Source organism: Aedes albopictus, chromosome 3 (genome assembly GCF_035046485.1).
Source record: "Aedes albopictus strain Foshan chromosome 3, AalbF5, whole genome shotgun sequence".
Classification (NCBI taxonomy): Eukaryota; Metazoa; Arthropoda; class Insecta; order Diptera; family Culicidae; genus Aedes; species Aedes albopictus.
The window spans coordinates 39,000,640-39,016,714 of NC_085138.1; the positions used below are offsets into that span (position 1 = coordinate 39,000,640).

General features: G+C 43.1%; 1 protein-coding gene across 1 annotated transcript in view; it reads left to right on the forward strand.

Annotated features, from left to right (window-relative positions):
- Window positions 1-718: 718 nt before the first annotated feature.
- Window positions 719-16,075, forward strand: part of LOC109400188 (uncharacterized) — a 31,225-nt gene continuing 15,868 nt past the window's right edge. The window contains exon 1 of the mRNA XM_019673007.3: window positions 719-2,857. The gene's annotated coding sequence lies outside the window, so the exon portion shown is untranslated. The remainder of the gene's footprint in view (window positions 2,858-16,075) is intronic.

Consider the following 16,075-nt stretch of genomic DNA (forward strand, 5'->3'; position numbering starts at 1 on the left):
TGCTGTTCCTGGAGGTGGAGGCGGCCAGCGCGGTAGCAGCGCGCGGTGACGGCAAGTGTGTTCTATAATAATGTATGTTGTATATACATAATAATAGCACACCATCCGGCTGCTGTACAGCAAGAGCCTAAGCTATAAGCGAGTAGTATAGACGGAGGAAACGTCTCGCTGGAGAGCGAGATATCACTTGCTTGGAGCGAATGAGCCCCCCTCGCATCGGGTTCCTGGACGCCGCACGGCACCGGTCGGTCAGCCAGCCGGACCAAGAACACGGACAAGAAAGAGACGGAGAACGGTGACCGCACGGTCAAACGGCGACAACGACAACTACCAACAACCCCTTCAACTGAGGGGGATCCATAGGGCAGTTGAAGGGGGGTGGGTGGTACTGCCTTATGTGCTCGAACAGTGTCGCACAATGTCCCCAAACACTCTGGACCGATGGGGACAGTTTGCGTGCGGGCGGTTGTGTGCGTGACTTTCCGGTATATAGCAGGACAAGTGACAAATTTACACGCGCGCAGTCCCTCCTTCTCGGATAGGTTGGTAGCGTGACAGAGAGAGAGAAGGCCTGGTTCTGTGTGTCACTTCGTGCGGAATTATATGTCTCTTCCGAAGAATTTTATGTGTGATAAATAAACATTGTAGGGTGTGTAGAAGCATAGCTGGTTATAGAATGTTGTACATAAGGGGGAAAGAGGCGAGAGATTGCGTGGTTGTGTGAGTGTGTCACATAAAAGCTAACGACAGCCCACAAAATTGTCACTCGAATGTGTCCTTTCGATTGCCGCAGCGCTGTTGTAGTGGTGGTGTCAACCGAGTTGTCGCAAGGGAAAATGTCACCGCAGTGTGACGCCACCCCACCCTAAACCCACCGCCTTACGCGACGTGACAGTGTGTGTGAATGTGTCGCTTAGTCCAATGCGGGTACGGGATTGCATCAATAGCTAAGCTTCCCCCACTCCCGATTTTCTGGATTCTCTTTGTCGTCTCGCTTCGCACTCGATTCCAACAGTTTGTTGTGTGTCTGTCAACGTTATTATGTTGTTTTTTATGCTTTACCTCTGTGCACACGCTATTTACGTGCACCGCGCTCTCTGCTTTGTGCTCGCGCTCGCTCTGTGCTCGGGTGGTGTTGGTGGTGCTCGGTCAATGTATGGTGTGTAGGAGAATCGAACAAAATCGTCCCTCACCGCCTTCACTGTCTTCGACGGCGGTGGGTTCTCTCTCGCTCGCAACGTGCGGGCGACGCGACGACTTCGCGGATTGCTCTTCTCCGTTGCGGCGCGCGTGCATGTGTCTCTTTGTGGAATCTTTTCTTCCCTCTGCTGAGCTTATCGCACCGCACTTGCTGTGTTCTCTCTCCGAGCCAGTCGCTGGACAACATTTTCCGTATTCCACCTTCGTTCGGTTGTATGGGTAGGACGGTTTTGGTAGCGCGACCGCAGCGCACATACGACACCTGACTTGGCTCTCTTCGTCACATCCGAGGGTTCAACCAGTATTATTGAACCCGTCTAACGAGTGAGACATACACACCGAGTCCTCCGCTCTCAATCGGTTTCTTGTGTGCTTTGTGGTGTGCAGCAGCTGAGGCACGGCTGCAAACCTGATTCCTAATCTTGGAACAAACCGCGGGGACGTCTGCCGTTGAGGTGCAGACCCCTAAATCGAACCAAATAATATCATCTTCAGTTCGTCGGATCTCGCCACCAGAACCTCTCCCTCTCGCTCTGTGTCGCGTCACGGTTCTCGCGTGTCGTATCGGCGGTGATCATCATCCCGCTTCTTCGGTAGCAGCAGCGCAAGATCGTTGAGGATCCTCACCTCCTCAGCAGTCAGTAGTCAGCGACAAGTCGCGAGCGAGCAAACGAGTAGTGCGCGCGGGGTGTTAGCCAAGTTAGTAGTGCTCCGGGCCATCAAGCAATAGTTCTTTCGGATTGCGCGGTGGGCATACACACATTGTGCTACGAATACACGCGCGGCGCGACGCTACCGCTGCGATCCAACCAAAGGTGCGGGCCTACCCCCGAAAAGTGGCCTTAGCTCCTCTCCAGTGTACACACGGAGAGCGCCGCGGACGGAGTTTTTTCCTGGACACTGTGCGGTGCGCGACACAAAATCCATACGGGACGACGGGAACTAACAGCAAGTGACAAACGCGCAATAATTTGCGATCGATCGTTTAGTTACGCAAAAGTGTCGCACTCGCGGGTACTCTTCAGTGATCGTGTGGTTACGCACAATAGAATGCGAGTGAAAAATTCTTGGAAAAAAGGGAAGAACCGATCAACAAAAACAAAATTCTAGTGAACCCATAAAAGTGATTCTTGAGAAGCAATCTGAAGTGATCTGATGTGAAATCTGAAATGAAAAATCAAAGGAAGATCTGATTCCAGGCAGATCTTGTGGATACAACAACAGCAACAACAACAACAAAACCAACAACGATAACAACACACACCTGTGGTGCCAAACCAAAATTTTAGTTAAAGTGTCCCCTCTCTCGAAATAGCGAGAGGAAAAAGCAAAACCGAAACCAAATTCGGAAGTGTGAAAAAAGCGGGCGGAAAAATTGACGCCCAGTTGGTTGTTGAAAAGTTCAAAAAAAAAGAAGCGAAATATAAAATTTCGTGAGTGAATGGTGCAGGACTACGAACAACAATTTCGACAGCATCATCTACGACAACAGAAACAGCAACAACAACAACAACGTTTAGAAGGCAGACGACAACTGATTTTGTGATTGTTTGCGAAGTGAGGTGCACATCGAATTGTGTGTTTCTTTTGCCAGCACAACAGTATCCAAGTGTGCGGTGACAAACTGATTGCTGCGATCGTCGATAATCTGAACAAGGTAAGTTAGGATTTTTATGTAAGAACTGTTTATGTAAGACTGTTGTTGACAGTTAAGTAGAGAAGCAAAAAGTCGCTGATTGTCAGATTCCTTTCATAGCGTGCTCCTACTGAATTACCCCCATATCAGAACAGAATCGATTCTGACTTCTCGGAATGGACAAACTATTTAGGAGGCATCAGCTAGAAAGAGAATTGTTTGTGCAAAAAGTTCTTGTCAGTACTAAATATAGATGCGCCTAGTGTTCCTTCCCAGATCAATATTAGTGTAACACCTCGTAGCTTAAGATACTCTAATTTTATTGTCGGGCCGCCACCAAACCGGACTTCGCACAATCAAGTCGCGACGCGACCCAACTCGCGACGTTTTTTTAATTATGTCAAAAGTAGTGCGCATCCTTCCCGTTGTTGTCAGCAACACAGCGCACTAGATGCGAAACAGTTGCAACACTTGTGGATCAAGAAAATGGCAATTTTTGATTGAATGTCGGTCTTGATTCCAACCGGATAGACAATATTAGACTGCAGTTTAGACAGTTGGAGAATCAAACAAATATAATCTGTTTTGACATTTCTGTTAGTTTGAGGCAACATTTTTGTTGGTTTTAAGCAACGGCTGTTGATATCAAATGTTAACCCTTGAGTGATCGCGCTGTTGTATTTTGTTCAACACGTCTCGTATTTTGAGCTCAGCTCAGTGTGGTGTTGAAGGAGGTGGTTATTCATGTAGACATTGTCGTTCAATGTTTAAATGTATGCAAATTAATGTAAATGATAAACAGTCAATTGGAAATTGAGTCTAAAGTCAAAGATATGATCATCATTGACTAAAATTGATACAGTAGACATTCGCTCGGTGCAAATGCTTCAACTGCAATGCTTTTCAACTCCGTCAAAGTTAAATTTAAACAGCGATGCGATGTTTTTTCATGTACTTTTGTTACAGTGTGATGTTTTCCGAATTGCATTCGTTAAGCGAAACGTAAATATGTTGCAGTTATTGAGCATCTACTGTACAAATAATGTAACTTTCCTAACGCTTCAATATGATGGGCATGAAGAATCTTTTTTTCGTCTAATAGCTGAAAGCTGACGAAATTCTTGGTCCAATCGGTCCAAAGAAGATTAAAGTTAGGGAACTTTTTTTTATCTAGTTCATTTATTTGAGGCTCAATCGCTTATAACGCTTTACGGAGCCGAAGATTTTTTTGTACTTAATAGTATGCATTATACAGAGTAATAACTTTTTAATGATATCTGTTAGTAATGGGTGGAAGCCAGAGTACGCGTGGCAGCTCGAGCTTAGAAGGTCACATTTTGAGAGATAGACAGGGTAAGGATTGAATCAAAGGTTTCACTGCAGCTCATCCGGGGGTGAATCGCATCTTGTTAGCGTATTCGGTGCCTTGTGGTGTTGGTACCAACTTGTTGTGAGATTTGGTCTTCCGGATGGCCAGGAGCAGCTTGGAACACAAAGAGGACAAAACAGAGAAAAAAACTGAAGAAAACACAAGACGAATACCAAATTATCAAAACACAAAAAAAAAGAAAATAAATATGAAAAACTATAATTACGAATGAAAAAATACAAACAATTCATTTCAACGCATGTGATTCAACTATTTTCAAAACTTTTCCAGTTTTTCACTTCCTTATTTTTCTCCAAATTTTTAAGATGAAGCATTAGAAAAATCTTATATCTGCATTAGGCAAAGTAGAGGATAAAAGAATATGTTTGCAATCGGAAGCAGCATCAGGGAAGCCTCGAGGGAAACATTGTTCGCCCCCGCATAATGTTATCTAAACTTGTCTCGTAAAACATTTGTGAGTGATGGTTTTCTTCGATGAATAAGGAGAATTTCGTTCCTATCATTCTACTTTTTGACTTCAAATCTTGTAAACCATTTTTATTCGACAGTAACATGGTTGAAATGATTAACAAAGTTACTCACATAACCGTTACTAGTTCATAAGTCTAGGGAGCATGGTCATGTCGATATAGATTATACTCCAGAACTGCTTCAAAGATACTTATCGCCTGAATCTCGTGATTCTGAAGGGGGCCAGGCCTCCCTGGCCACCCCCTATTTACGCCAATGGTAACTCAACTGCTACATTCGATAAACAACGTTTGTTAATCTTTGCATTTTAAAATATTCACTTGTATTGCAAACAATTCATCTGCTTTTGGATCCACCCACCAATTCATTCAAAGTTACAAGGCAGCCGGGTGCACATTTGCATTCCTTCAATATGCAAGGTGCATGGCGATTTCGACCCGTTAAGGGATTAAAATCAATTAAATTCAAATATATTAAAAAAAAATAAAAAAAGTCAATAAAATATTTAAAAAAAAAACACTCACAAAAACGACTAAGAGTTAAGTGAGGAATAAGTGGAAGTATGTATACGGAGACAAATTTCGTTCGTTTGAAACAAAAATATTCCTGTTTATTCGGTAAGCTGATAAAATATTTAAAACTAAAAAATTAATTTTTAAAACTAACTCAATTACCTATTGATTTCTGAAATACCCATTAAAGAGCCCCCCCTTTCCGCCGTCGAGAACATAAACAAAACTCTCAAGTTCTAGCTGCAGCACCAAACAAGATTTCCTCCTGCATAAAAGTCAAGTTTCACCAAAAGTCTCCACGAAATCCCATTGATTTGAGGAGCGTATGTTATCTACATGATGTTGGCATTGAAAGTGCCAAGCGGCTGGTGGGTTTTCCTAGAGAAGGAAATGACTTTGTAAATTTAATTGGAAAACAAATATTTCCGTAGGGCCGACCTGCCACAAAAAACAAATAATTTTACATTTGTTTCTAACATAACCTGTCAGAAGATGCATTTTTGTTTCAAAAATGGATTGAATTTGCTTCAAATGTGACGTTCGATTTGCTTCAAACAGTTTGATTTTTGTTGCCAGAACAAATTGACAATTTATTTGAGTTTACCTGAAATATTTTTGATTTCATCATGCTTTTTTCTGCGTGTAGATGTTCAACAATAGGGATAGCCCACGTGGAGTCTGTTTAAACAGAAAATGCGACCAAAGTAGTTGTATTAATAAAAAAGTTAATCTGTAGGATTTTGATTTTCAAGAAACTTTTCGGATGTTCCAAAATTTTTAAATAATTTATGTCAAACCCGTTAATCTGGGGATTGAAAATATCTTAAAATTCCGCAAAAAGAGTCATCCATATAGTACGTCACGCTTAGACAGGGAGGGACGTCTGATCAAATGTGATAATCAAAGTTTGTAATGTGTTTTTTCGTACAAAGGAGAGAGGGGATCGAAAATTCCCAATCTTATGCCGTTTTTCTTTTTGATCCAGTTCCAACCTGGGTTGGAACTGGATGAGATCACAGTTTCAACCCCAACCCGACTTCGGTTTCGCTTGTACTAAAGTTTGTTTGAGTTTGTTTACACATTGTCCGCCAATCCAGTTCCAACCCAGGTTCAAAAAGAAAAACGGCATTAGCGTGATGTACTAAATGAATGCTCCCAGAAACATAAATTCAATTTTTGTGCAAGTAAAAACAAACCGCAAAAAGCAAATCATATCAATCGTTTACAATTTGGGGCAGCTCACGTTACATCTGGTTTTAATGCGACCAAAGTAGTTGGATCAATTCAAAGTATTTGTGGGGTTTTGATTTAAAATTAAAAAAAAAAAAACAGAAAAATCGGGGGATGTACAATGTTGTTCAATAATGAATGACATTTTTTTCATAAAATGACGACAAAAATTAGAAAACCCATGCTGAATAAGCCGAATACAAGTGAACTCAAGTAATCTACTTTCAGAAACATGAACTTATACATGCAATACTTTCGAGAGATCTTTTTCAGCTCCCCCTGCTGAGAAATTTTTGAAATTTAATTCATTATCCTTCCAACTACACCACCAACGATTCCGAAAGTAACTTTTTTCGAAATTCTATTTGAAATTCTGTCAAAAGTTTCCCCTTCAATGAGTTTTGAGCTACATTCGATTTAGTTTTTAAGGGATAAGATATGAAACACTTTTAGAACTACACTATGAGAGCCGAATATGGCATACTGTCTATCAGGTTTGCCAGCAAAATATCCGATAAAAACTTATGTTTTTCTCAAAAAGATATATTTGTTTAAAGTTTTGATTCAGCTTTTTGGCTTTTTCATAGAATGTCTTTAAAAACTGCTTCATAAAATCCACTAGAAACTCATTCGGAAAATCCCTCAAGAAACTACCAAAAATTATTTTAGGATGTCTTTAAGGAATTATTTACAAATCCTTAGTTATTACGCTACTGGGAATTTCCTGAAAACCTAAGAAAAGAACTTTCTAATAAATTCTTAAATATGTTTTTAACAAGTTTATGGAAATATGGAACTCTTGTTTTGTTGTTTCAAGTGAATATTTTAATAGATACAAAAGCCCATCATGTACAATTTCTGGCTTCATTTCAATTCAAACTACTTCTATGAATTTCTAGGAAACTAATGACGGAAATCCCGGACGATTTTTCGTTCAATATCAACACGATCTTGTTTTGCAAAATTCTTCAAATTCAAGATCTCTTGTCATTTCTCTATCAATTTGAAGTGCAATATACTAAACAAGTCCATGTATTTCGCCAATTAAAAATATTAAAAAAAGAAAAAAAATAATTTCTCACCCAATTTTTTTTGCAAAAGTTCCACAATAAAATGTTTCAACAATAGCAGGGTTCAGCTTGAATAGATTATACGTATGCGGACCCAAATTGAAGCCCAGAATTCTAAATAATATTCTACATTCTGCTAGAAATTCTTCGACATTTAAGAAGTTTTTCAAAATATTTTGACAAATACTCGGGAGAAATAAACAAGACTATTCAGCAGGCACTTTCAGACTTTTCATTCTACAGTATTTAGCATTTTTTGTAGAATTCAAAAGATTCTCTAGAATACAGGTGAAAATTATCTCCTAGAATCTCGAAGGATATATTGAACAATTACACAAAACATACACGTTAAGTTGGAAAGATGGTGAAAAGTTTAGGAAGATATTAAAAAACTTAAGAAACTTTATTTCTTGTTTCACGCTTTTCTTCGTAAAGTGAAATTTTGTGGGGGCTCCAGAAATGTGGAAACCCAGGGCCATGCCCCCTGGCCCGTCCCTAAATACGGCCCTGAGCTTCAATATAATTCGGACTACTAATCACAATTCAGAAGTTTTTTTTAAGGATTTAGAATTAAGGACAGTGTGTTTATTACCTGGAAAAACGTGGACAACCGTTACTCTTCAGGGAAGTTTGGAAAAACCTGGAACACGCAGGAAATTTCTTGAAAACTCAGGGAAATTTAGATCGTTGAAAATTCGTTGCATATTCTACTTGGACCAGTAAAACGTTGGGACACATTGCAGCAATAAACGCTGGGACCCATTGGGTTATTGAGAATGTTGGAAACTCATTTGAGAAAGCCATTTCTGAAGGTGCAAACATAGAGAATAATTCTGGTAAAATTTCTGATTAAAATCAGAAGCAGAAATCCTGGAAAAACTTCCGAAAATGATTCCTGGAGGCTTTTCAGAGATTATCGAAATAGAATCATCACATGGCATTTATCTTTAACGACAATACTTCCAATATTTTCAACGTCATTTTCTGGCGCTTAAAAACAAACAAAAAAAAAGTGGACCCTAAAATGTGGGCCTGACAGGATTCTGTTAAGCAACTTGCAGAAATTTCTAATGTAATTTGAGAATGTTTTGTAAAAAAAAGTCTGGTACTTATCTAGAAAAAAAAAAATCTGCCTTATTTAGTTTAAGAATTTTAATACAATTCTTGAAACTATTCCTCATACAGTTTATGATGGGTTTGCTGGCTTCTGTATTATTGAAGCCTTGTGTTTTATCTTTTTTTGAGAATCACTTCGGTAAATGATGACAGCATCAAAAAGGGCTAACAACATCGAAGGCTTTGGCGCATTATTTCTTGTGAAACTCCTTCAGGATGTTTGTAAAGTTTTCGAAGGAATTTCGGTCAAAAGACTTGAGATTTTTACAAAATTTGGCTGCAATTTTGATTGAAGCAATACCAGTCAAAGTTTCTAGATTTTTAACGAAATTTCTTGACTTGGTTTCTGTGAAGAATCCTTAAAATTATTTTGATGAAGTCTGAGAAAGACTTTTTAAGGAACATGCTAAAAATGTTTTGCTAGAATTTTTATAGCAACTTGAAGTAATTATAGTTTTGAATATTTTTTATTATTCTTTTTTTTGATTTGAAATTTTTGGATTTTTCCTGAAAGGATATCGAAGCAGTTTACAGCTATTTGCTTTACAAAATCCAATGATACTTCTCTTGCAATTTTGGTTTGAACTTTCGGGATCTGTGGAATTTTGTGCAACAAAGGACAAAAATCAAAGGGCAATAGACGCTACTACCCTTGGTGCAGGCCTAAACCTATCGGCCGAAACGTCGGGGGAGTACAAAACATTCGTTCTTGGCTCCCTGCAACAAAGTAGAAGTCTTCCAAAGATATTCCAAAATTAAAAAAAAAAATATTCAACTTAACAGACAGTACGTAAAGTTCGTTAATTAAGAACTCCAGTAGAGTAATAAAATGTCGGCTAAAATATCGAAAAATCTACTGAAATTTTTCAGTGTTATATCTATCTATGCATATCACCGTTGATGCCGTGGCGATTTTACTCACATTCTTAAATGTATTTGTTTTTGATGATTCTAAAAGTCTCCAATACAGTGACTGCATCAGCCTAACTGTATTTGCGGTCCAAAATTGAATTTTAAAAAAAGTCTGCCGACCGTAAATCATTCAAGAAATTAGTTTTATAAATTTGCAGAGTGTACCTTAAAATCCATGTTTGATTTATTTAGAGTATTGATCAAACAGCTAAACAGAGTGTCTACTACATAAAGAAATATAAGAAATCTGGAGTTATTGGAACAGTTTAATCACCTGGAAAAATCTTGAAAATTTCAAGAAATTCCGGAGTTGATCAAAGAGTTCAAAAAATCTTGCTATTTCATGTTTATTTAATTAAGGTTTTTAAACGTCTAAAATTTACAAGTTGAATTTTAAAAACCATAAACACTATGTAAAAGTAAAGCTTGAACAATATAGATCGCCTTAGGAATATTGAGGAGATAGTTATTGACATTTCTTGCCATTCTTGGTGAAATTACGTGGAAATCTCCACCGATAATTTTGGTTTGGTTGAGTTTCCGAAAAAGTTCCTCTTTTTAGACCTTCCAGCGGCATTGATACGCATTTTGTCGAACTCTCACTGAAATTTTTCCATTTAGAACGGTGGCTTGAATTGACCCAAATTAAAATGTGATTTTCTTTCAGTGTACCCACGGTCCGCCAGTGCTAGTAGCCGTCATAACATGACTAGACTTCTAAGCCGTCAATTGAACTCTTTTTTCAGTGCCGTTCGACAGTTTATCGATGAGAGTACAGAAATTAATCATATAATCCACTTTTCGTCAAACTAGGGGCAAGACAGATCTAACGAGAGCAAATCTGTGTTCGAGGTGTTGTTCAGAATTTCTCCCATTTATACCAAAGTGTGATCTGGCACCAATGTCAAACTGCACAGTGTTGCGTGTGCTAAATGAAAATTGCTGTTTTAGGGATGTCTTTTAACCATTTTCGTCGATCATCGGTAAAAAGGGTAGCTCAGAATCTCTCAGAATTGCTCTCGTTTGTACAGTGTCTCGCCCCTAGTCGTCAAACGATACAAGCTTTTGAATATGTCAAACATCATATCGTTTGTTCCCTTCGAGAAACCAAACATTTGGTTGTGGTCGCCATTGGCTGGCTATATTCAATTGAAGAAAACGTCTCAAAAAAGCATTTAATGTCCAATTCGGGGCTCTTTCGCATCACGCATCGACCCCAGTCGAGAAACCGAGAAAAAGTGTCAGACAGTAGGGCACCAACTGGGTCGCCGCCCGGCCCAGCACACTTTTTGTCGATGAAAAATTTTTCCGCTGCCCAAAACCAGGTACCCGCTGGCCGCCCTAAATTGGAACATCCGTCCGACCCGTCTGACCGTCCGCGGGTCCCGTTGTTGCTGCTCCGCGCTCATCGATCATCGAAACAAGATGATGATGGGTCGCTCGCTTCAACCGAGAAGCGATCACGAATGTGAGCCGTGCAGCTCACCGCGTGTCATTCCCTCTGGCTGGAGATGCACCAGAAGCAGAAAAGAGGTCATCCTCTTGGCAGAAGGGCGCGGGGACGGCGGCGTATGTTGCGAAAAGTGTCAATTCACATGATTGACATATCAAGTTCGCCGCGCGCGCGAACTTGCCGGCGAGCCAAATAAATAACGCGCTTGACACCGAGGGCTCACACGGGGTATGTGTGCATCATCCACGAGCGACGTGTACGAAAATCAAGAATCGGAAACTCACCCGAATCGAAGCAGGCGGTGGCGGCGGCGGCAGCAGCGTTGCTGCAGCATACAGCGGGCGGCGGCTTATAGGTTAATCTAATGTCAAAGCTTATAAAATGTGAGTTTTTACAACAAATCGACCCGTGGTCGATTGACGACGGCTGTGTCGCGCTATAAACTGCCTTTTTAATTGCACAAACAAACGATCGACTATTATGGCAACAACAGCCTGGTCGCGGTACCGAATGCAATTCGATGTCAAGTACCAGGCTAGAGGAGAGAGCCGGCGGCTAATCTTCGCCTCTGTGTCTCTCTCTCGCTGTTCCTCTGTTCCGATGCGCGCGGCTTGGTGTCTCTGTGATGTGCCCCGTTCCTCGCCCCGCGGAAAGCAGACAACCGCCACCGCACCGATGAATGATGATGTTGATGTTTTGTGTTGTGTATACATTTTGCACAAATAGACGAGCTGTCAAATTGAAAGTTTATCAGCGGTTCGATGTGTTACTGCTGTCCGCAGCACAAAATAAAGCACTTCACGACGCGATGTTGTACACTTGGGTTGTCAATCGAGCACGGTCCCCGGATCTTGTTACAGTCGCCTCGCATGGTTGCCCTGCGGCGATCAAGTCTCGTCGAGGAGAGAGTGACATATTTGTTTCAGCGAGATATTGATAAGGCGAGCTGACGCCTCTTTTAGCGCACTCTGCTGCCTGCGGAGCCCAGCAGAGGGCATCAACAACGAAGCGAAAAGAAACCTTTCCACAGAAGCGGCTTATCTCTCCCTCGTCCGCTGGACAGAATAAAAATTAAATTAGGAACACGATTATCAAGTGTCCGACCGAACGCTGGTGACAGTTCGATTAACGCGAACACATGTATCACCATGGCGCGGCGGGGTTATCTCCGCGAGTCGCCCCGAACGCCGCTGACGACATCAGATCAGCGCGCTTGCGAGCGCGGAGACAAAGTGCTCGATTGTATCGCTCGCCGCCGCGCAGATCTAGATCACCGCAAAGTGCCGGAAATCAATCAAAGCAACCAGCGGCCAGCGCCCAGATTCGCCGCTCAATGACACTTGAGCGCGGCATTCTGCGGTATGTCACGCCGCGTCGCCGCCTCCGATCAATATTGTCATTGTCCGCCGCAATTCTGCGCGCGAGTGGACCGTAATTACACGCGCGCGGTGTCGCGGCGATCACACCTCTTCGCCGCGCGGCGACCTTGCATTGTCGTCAATTACCGCCGCTCGCTGGGCAGCGGCGGCATTCCCATACACAGTTAGAAAGGGTGTGACACCCGAAATTAAATTATAATCCAACGCATTTTTCGCGCGCGCATGAGTCACACACTTCCCGCGGGTGACAGTTGACGTTTGATAGTCCACTTGAACCGCGCACGGTCCCGGTCCCGGTCGCGGTCGCGGCAATTTGATGAAGGAGTTCAACGCCGCATTTGGCAGTGCGTCACGATCCGTGCGGGCGGGGGTCTCACCTTTTTACGGGGGGTGTCACACATTTCGGTGTTGGTGACCCACGCCGTCACCATAAACAATAACAAATGCCTGTCACCCAAAAATGAACACTGACAGAAATATCCTCGACAGTCGACAGTCACAGTGTTGCTGTTTGGTGTTGTTGTTGTTGTTGTTGGCGGTTGCTCTCGTCACTGCAGGGCAGTCTTGTCGTCGTTATGTGATGTAATGTTTTGATTTGTCACCAAATGTGTACGTCTCATTGTGTTTATTTATGCCCCGGGGCTCGGTTTTGTCCCGTGCGTCTCTTCCCTGTTTGAATGGATGGTTCTTTTCTGGTCTGTCCGTTTTGGGGCGATGATTCGTCGCCGTCGTTCGATGAGGCGACGATTACGACTGATTTGTTATTGTTATTACTGCTGATTTGTTATTGTTGGGGTCGTTTTTTTCTTGGTTTGTTGTTCTCTTCCAGAGTCGTTCTGTCACGCGGATGATGACGGACGACGGTGCGAAGGAGGACAACAAAAAATGTGTAATGTCATTTTAAGCGTCTTTTGCTTACGTTCGAAGAAAACAGTCGTCGTAAGTCGTGTCGCCGGCTTCGATTCGATGAGGTGTATTTGGTAGGGTTAGGTGACGATCAACGGCCGGGGCCCGGTCGTTTCTACTGTGTCATCCAGCTTCCATCTATTTCTGGGAATCGATCTCGTTCACGGCGGCGACAACGACGACGACGCGCCTGCTTGGGTCGGGTCGATACATGAGGCGAAAATATGACTTGTCATCGCACGATGACATTTAATGGAAAAATATCAACCATCATTAGAAACGTGTTCAAGTGTGCTCCCACGATCGACCGATCAGGGGACCTCCGCGGAAGTTTTACGACAGAAATCTGTCGCTTGAATACCTGCTCTTTTTTATAGGTGCCCGGCTATCCCGCCGTCGCGCCATCGTCTGTTTTGGACGACAAACTGTGAAATAAAATTAAACGAAACTACCGTGTTGTTCGTGTTTTTCCTCTGGTCCCCTCCAGCAGGGAGTGTCAAATGACAGTCGCAGTAAGCCTCCGCGAGACGACCTTGAGCCAAGCGTCGTCAACATTGTCAGCCTACTGTGAGATGGATGGACGGGAACGAGGGGCGTGCGTAATTAAGACGGCTTGGGTCCCACATTAAATCGACATTAAATTTGGAGGAACAATTTGCTGATCGCGTTGTTTTTGCGCTTGCAGATCGCGCGATCGCGATAGAGAGTGCTCGCTCACGACAAAGAAGCGACGAGGTGTCGTCGTGATCGAACTGCTCGTCATTGTCCCCGGAAGAGCTCAGACGACGAAGCCGAGGGGTTATTAATATTTTATTGAACAGTCCTAACGGCCTGATTGATCGTCGTCATCGTCGCCATCCGAAAGCTCATCTCATCATCTTTATTAGGCACCTTCCAGTCGCCGAATTTTTCGTCCACAGCCAGAGGACAAAGACAGAGACCGATGACCGACGACAACAACGGAAAGCCGCGAGAATGTCGTTTCAATTTTAAGCCTTTTATGACAGTTCGTTCTGAAACAGACGATTCATCACGACGGCGCGGCTCCCGGTTCCCAAAGATTCGCGCACTGTCCCCTTACGCGACCAATCATAAAACCGAACGAGCACGGCGGCGATGGAACGAAAATAAATGATTATAACAAAACGTCGGAATTTTCTTAATTTATAACACTCACACACACTCACATCGCCGTTCGTAGACCCCTCGGTTCCCATCCGCAGCTCCCGGGCTAAGAACAATTCTCAGAGTTCCTGTGCTGCTGCAGGCCGTCGTAAAAAGCGATTTTTATTCCTTTATGGTTGCGGTCTCTTTCGCCGGACGTTGGGCGACAAAAGTTCACGGCGACACGGACAAAGTTGCGCGACAAAGCCCACCGAAAAACATGAGACAACCGAACCCCAAGCCGAGAAAAATGAGAAATAATCTAAATTGTTACAACAATATAATTTCGGGTCCGTCTTCTTGAGTGAGAATCCGGTCCGGTTCCGAAAAGACACGCAGTCATCATCAATTTACTGCTGCACCGTAATAACCCATCTTTTATTTCATTAATTTTCGCTGCCATACCCCTCGTTGTCACCACCTGTCAAATCCTTCCCGCGGACGCGCCATTTTTTTTGACCAGCAACGCCATCTTGGATGGAGCTCGATTTGTCATTCCCTGGGTGCCACCCGGAGACAAAATTCGTAATCCCGCTCGTTCTCGACCTGCCGAGCCGCGCGTTCGCGCAGCTTATCGCTGGGATTTGATCTCGATGAACCGCATGTTGCCGCTGTTGCCCGTGACAACAACAATTAATCTTTTTCGCTGTTCTGTCCACCAGCAGCACCACCACTCAGACTTGTGATGGTTGATGTGCGAGAAAACAAAACGAGTTCTGCGCGACCCCATCGAAAAGGTGGAGATTGTCACGACAAAGTCTCGTCACCGGTCGCTGTGGCGACGATCGTTCTCAGCTTGACGACCGGCCATGCTAAGAATCTCTGGATTCTTGATTAGTCCGGCTGTCCGGTTACGGCGATTAGATGATTTATCAAAAAATTAGGTGCGAGCCATCTTGCTTTCCGCGCGTTTCGAAAAACCATTTTGGATATTTTGACAGCGCCAAGGTTGAACGAGGGGTCTTCCGCATCTGTCAATGTCATCACGGTGGTGCGTTGACCGGCCGGTGGCTCGTCACGGTGCGATCAATGTCGACTGCAGGGGCGACACGATCTTCTCGGGGCCGCAAAACTGCGCGGTTTATTAAATTAAGCCCATTGGGCCACGCTTCATTAATCTCGTATTAATCAACAGTCAACACACCGTAGACCGATCGACCGATCGCGCCAAGAGAAAATGACGCAAAGAAAGCAAAACAACTGTAACGCAACAATGGGGACCAAGCGACATGGAGACTTGTTGGTTGGAGTCACCTAGACGACGAGCAGGCAAGGCCTGCTACAGAAATTGAATTTCCTTCATTGATTTTAATAGCGCCAACAAAGGCGGCGGTGGCGCTGGCGATGACGCTGTGGTCACATTTCAATCATTACATGACTCAATCGACCCGAACGAATGGGAAAACGACGCTGTCAAAGTGACAGTTACCAGACGCGCAGCGGCGCGGCCTGCTCTTCTAATGCGGCGATGCCGGGCAATTTATTGTCGCTGCTTGGTTTTTGCGGACTCCGTCAATTCTTAGGACGCTCGCATAAATATCCTATTAATTATTTTTTTCTTCTCCGTCTCCCGAGTACCGGTGGACTCTCGGACATTGTTTGATTACACCTCTGAAAGCGGCTCATTTGTCATAAA